At 43.5% G+C, this 5,626-nt stretch overlaps 1 pseudogene; it reads left to right on the forward strand.

The window, feature by feature from the left end:
• The first annotated feature begins 967 nt into the window (after positions 1-967).
• Positions 968-1,085, forward strand: LOC126105208 (5S ribosomal RNA; annotated as a pseudogene).
• Positions 1,086-5,626: the final 4,541 nt, after the last annotated feature.

A 5,626-nucleotide genomic window follows, 5' to 3' on the forward strand; every position in this document is an offset into this window, starting at 1 on the left:
ACTGCGAGCTCGCATCAACGATGCTTTCGAACTCATTGATGGGGACATGCTGCTCCGAGTGTGGGAGAAACTTGATTATCGGCTTGATGTCTGCCGAATCACTAAAGGGGCACATATCGAACATTTGTGAATGCCTAAAAAAACTTTTTGAGTTTTTTTATGTGTGTGCAAAGCATTGTGAAAATATCTCAAATAATAAAGTTATTGTAGAGCTGTGAAATCGCTTCAATCATTTGTAATAACCCTGTATACTGATGGAACATCTAACACGAGTTCGCATCTTGAATAGACGTGGGTGGAATAGCGCGTAATAATAATGTGACTTGTACTATTTAACATCCGTTATACATCGGTTACCAAGAAAAAGGTAAAGAATGATGTTCAGTAGCTTCTCTTAACTCTCACAGGACGAATGTTCAGCGAAGAAGCTAACGGATCAGAGTACCAGAAGTAACTCAAACAGCGTTCTGCTTTTACACTGATCTATGCACCGACGCCTATCCACAGCTACGCTGATGAACCGAGAAACCACTGTTCGTTGCGACATTGAACCCTGCATGGTGGCGTCGCGGGCACATAACCAACGGGTATCACGGAAGTGGCAAAGCTAGTAAGCTGCTCCGGTGCTACTATAGTGAATGTTTTAGGAAATTTGTTGAAAAACAATGGGTAGGCGGAAGGTGGTGGACGTCCAAACCTCTTCACTGAACGCAAAGATCGGAGACATGTTCTCTCCGCAAAGTGGGGTATGCGGCGACCTGTGGGAAATCGGACAACAGTCTACACTGCTGGAGCAGGTTGGGTATTCTGAGTACCCTGTTGGGCACACTTCGTTGAACATGCTTAGCGGCACACGACCTCCCCTCGTCCTTCTTCCACCACGTGTTTACTTCTTCATCGATTTCTCGGAGAACTCCCTCATTGCTTCTCAGTCCACCTAATTTTCAACACCCTTCCATAGCATAACGCCAACAGCCTTGCCGCAGTGGTGACACCGATTCCCGTCAGATCACCGAAGTTAAGCGCTGTCGGGCTGGGCTAGCACTTGGATGGGTGACCATCTGGTCTGTCCAGCGCTGTTGGCAAGCGGGGTACACTCAGCCCTTGTGAGGCGAACTGAGGAGCTACTTGATTGAGAAGTAGCGGCTCCGGTCTCGGAAACTGATATACGGCAGGGAGAGCGGTGTGCTGACCACATGCCCCTCCATATCCGCATGCACTGACGCTTATGAGCTGAAGATGACACGGCGGCCGGTCAGTACCGTTGGGCATCATGGTCTGTTCGGGAGGAGTTTACTTTTTGGTTTTCCATAGCATAACATGTCAACCTTCAGTTTCTCTTCTTTCCTTATTTCCCACGGTCCACCACTAACGACCATACAATGTTCACTTTCAGACGTACATTCTCAGAAATTCCTTCCTATAATTAAGGCCTATGTTCCATAGTAGTAGACTTCTCTTGGTTGAGAATGCCCTCTTTGTTTGAGTTAATCCTTTTATATTCTCCCTGATTCGTCCGTCACATGCTGTTTTGTTTCGAAGCCTGCAAAATTTCTTCGCCTACTTCGTGCTCATCAGCGTTTAAATTTATAGTTAATCTCATTTCTGGTGTTTCTCGTTACTTTCGTTACTTTCTTCGGTTTGCTCTCAATCCATATTCTGTACTCATCCTCTTCTCGGAGAGTAGCCATATAATCAGCGAATCGAATTATTATGTTTTCACCCTGAATTTTAACGTCACTCTTTATTTCCGTCATTGTTTCTTCGATATATATAGACTTAACAACAGTGGCGGAAGAATGTATGCTGGTCTTACGCCTTCTTTAATCCGATTGTTTCGTTCTTGATATTACAATCTTTGTTGCTCCCTCTTGATTTCTGCACTTATAGTACATCACCCGTCGTTTCTTGTAGCTTACCCTTTTATTTCTCAGAATTTAGTGCATCTTACACCAAATTACATTGTCGAAAGCTTTTCTAGGTTGAAAACATATCCTGATTTTTCTTAAGTCATTCTTCCGCACTTAATGGCAACGTCAGACCTACCCCTCTGGTGCCCTTAACTTTCAGAAAGCCAAGTTGATTGTCGCCTAAGAGATCCTCCGTTTACTTTGATATGCTTCTTTACTTTATCCTTGTCAGTAACTTGAGTGAGTCAATGGTTAAGCAGATTGTGTTGCAGCTTGCACAGTTATCTGGCCTTCATATCTTCGGAACAGTGCAAACGACATTTTTCCTACAGTTTGAAGATATGCATCCACTCTCACAGGTTCTACACACCAACTTGAATAATCGTTCGACTATGAAAATCTGTTCCAAATTGACTTCCAGCTCTTGTATCACGTCAGCAGGCAATTCCTGCCCCTCGTAGAGGCCTTCAGTTCTTTCCCACTTCCCGCTTCCTCTACATTTAGCAGCGGAACTCCTCCACCACTCCTAATGCTGACACCTGTTACACCGATTGGTAGTGGAAACGACTACCTAATATTTATAAACTAAGTGTTACAAATTATGGTAGTCAAAATTAAATAACTTCATGCCACACCAGGTGTCAAATATATAGTGTGACTTGACACTTTACAGTAAAAATAGTGAGTAGTTTCTTTCACTTCTTGGAAACGAACGTTGCTCCGCAGCCATTTACATATGGTCCTTATTGACCATCCACTTAAATACTACGTACAAAGGACAGGCTGCTCACCTGAAGAAAGGTCGCATTAGAATTTCGCCAGTCTGTAAACTCTCTGATGCTCCGACGCGTGGGGCAGTTAAATTCCTGTCCAGAGCACGTTAACAACGCACTTCCAACTCTGAGATAAACTTAAACAGGGATTATTGTGAATAAGCTTGAGATAACACTTCGTGAAATAACAAAAATGTGCTGCATCACGTAACTTTCAAACAGCGAGACCACCACACCTAACATTCAATTAATTAACAACAGGAAAATTCTTGCTTAAAATATTTATAACAGATATATTGACACTTTCTGCCCACCCATGAAGTCCAAAGGTAGGTGCGTTCATCACGGAAGCACCTGGGTTAACTCGTACCCAGTATACAACTTGTTACAAATGGGCAATGTACCACTCACAGTCGACACCCACAGTGACAAGTTCCATCATACAACTGCTTCCAGCGCTTACGTAACTGCATTCTCAGTGACTAACCAACATGAGGTGGCGCCACCTACGACCTCTGTTCTAGGCTACTCGCACAGGCAAACACTATGAGTCTAGAAACAGACCCGGGGCCACCTAGACAAAGTCTGAGAACCTTGAAAAGGAGACACGTCAGAAACAGTCTCCAATTAAGAAGTCTTAGTTAGAGAGCAGTGCCGGCCGGAGTGGCCGAGCGGTTAAAGGCGCTACAGTCTGGAACCGCACGACCGCTACGATCGCAGGTTCGAATCCTGCCTCGGGCATGGATGTGTGTGATGTCCTTAGGTTAGTTAGGTTTAAGTAGTTCTAAGTTCTAGGGGACTTATGACCACAGCAGTTGAGTCCCATAGTGCTCAGAGCCATTTTAGAGAGCAGTCAGAATGTATTCCGTATGTGGCTGAATGGAGTGAATCAAACCATGACATATTCCCTCCAGAAATTTCGACTCTCTACAACAGATTCATCAACGATTTCGTTGAGAGACGTGGTTTCGTACATCCATAGCGCAGTGGGATTCGCCATTTTCCAGAGCACATGATATAAAACGGCGTGCTGCAGGTGATATCGCAATTAGTAACACTGCTACGCCATCTCTCTTCCCATTTTGTATAACTGATACCTGAGCTGTCACTCTGTTTCCGTCTCTTGCTGTCGGTTTACTACTCCGCCAGGCAAACTTCCCGTTGGGAGACTCAAAGTAGGCCACATTGCCGGTGCCGGCCGGAGTGGCCGAGCGGTTCTAAGCGTTACAGTCTGGAACCGCGCGACCGCTACGGTCGCAGGTTCGTATCCTGCCTCGGGCATGGATGTGAGTGATGTCCTTAGGTTAGTTAGGTTTAAGTAGTTCTAAGTTCTAGGGGACTGATGACCTCAGTAGTTGAGTTCCATGGTGCTCAGAGCTATTTGAGCCACCACACTGCCGGTCATTCTAGATTTCCGGCTCGTTTTCGTCATAAATGTGACGCTACGGCTCGGAGCCAAATATGCCAAACGGCTCCCGACAGCGAAAATGTGTCGCAAAACGGCATACACCTTTGCTTTTTATACGATCCAAAATGTTTCCGACTTTTCTGTATACTGAATCAGTCCTACCGACAAGCATTTCTTTTTGGATTTCTTTTCACTTTTCCTGCAGCCGTGTCAGCTTAGCTTCCCTGCGTTTCTTGTTTATCATATTCCTAAATGCTTAACATTACTTTATTCCTGTCCTTGCTTGAGCATTTTTGTACATTCTTCGTCCGTCAATAAACAGTATTTTTCTGTTATCCAAGCTTTTCTTGCATTTAACCTCCTTTTCCCTACATTTTTTCTTTCCAACTTCTGTTCTTGAACTTTTTAGAGATGACCATTCCTCTTCCAATGAACTGCTTACTGAAATACTCAAACTGCTTACTGAACTATTCACTATCCCATTATCTACAGCCACAGAGAACATAAACCGCGTCTCTTCATTCTTTATTATACCCGTAACCCACCTTTTGCGCATTGATTCTTCATGCCTATTTAAATTTCAGCCCACTCTTCATTATTTTTAAAATGTGATCTAAATCTGTATCTGCACCTGGGTACGCCCCACAATCCAAATCTGATTTCGGAATCTCTGTCTGATCATGATGCAACCTAACTCCCATTCCTAGTACCGAGCCCACATACTTCTGTAACGCCATCTTTAAATACTTCCCGTACGACAATTCTCCAGTTCTAGATTATCATCTCCCTTTATTTACTGAGGTATCCATTCAATGGCCTCAAATACTCTTAAACATTTAACTGACTAAAATCTTTCTCTAACTACTTCGCAACCGTAAGCTTAATATATTTCCAGCATTCAGCTTCATTCTGTTCTGCGTCTTGCTGCTGTATCACTAGGAGCATGAGTAAAATGCCTCTGTTTATCACGCTCGGGCATCATACGTCTACAGTACCTCAAAAACACATTGAAATTCGAATAAAACCCATACACAATTTTAATTTTCGTGTGCATAATGAATATCTGATTTGTTTTCGGTGCTACGGCAGAGGTGTTATTAAGGCGAAAAAGTTTTGCTGACGTTCTTGGGCCATGTGTGCGATACTGCCGCTCAAGTAGCCCAGTATTTTGACAAGGCGTCTACTCATCGTCATTTGAAGCTGTCTGTTGTTCAAGGTTATCACAATAAACACCCCTTTAACGACGTGGGTATTAGAGATCGAGTGCAAGATAGGATACTGAAAAGAAAACCAACAGTTTTTCTTAATAGATTTAGAGAAAAAGGAAAGGAAAACCTTCATCAGGACAGACGGACGAAGATTCGGATTCTGCTCCATTGGAATGCAAGACCACAGTGCTGATCACTGTATGAAGTTTTCTCTACTACTTCTCTCTCTCGCCAAAGATTGATTTGACACCTAAGGTGGAACTCTAATTTACATTACATTGCGAGCAGAATAAAGCATTGCAACAACACATTTAGAAAACGATGTTC

This window comes from Schistocerca cancellata, chromosome 1 (assembly GCF_023864275.1).
Source record: "Schistocerca cancellata isolate TAMUIC-IGC-003103 chromosome 1, iqSchCanc2.1, whole genome shotgun sequence".
Taxonomy (NCBI): Eukaryota; Metazoa; Arthropoda; class Insecta; order Orthoptera; family Acrididae; genus Schistocerca; species Schistocerca cancellata.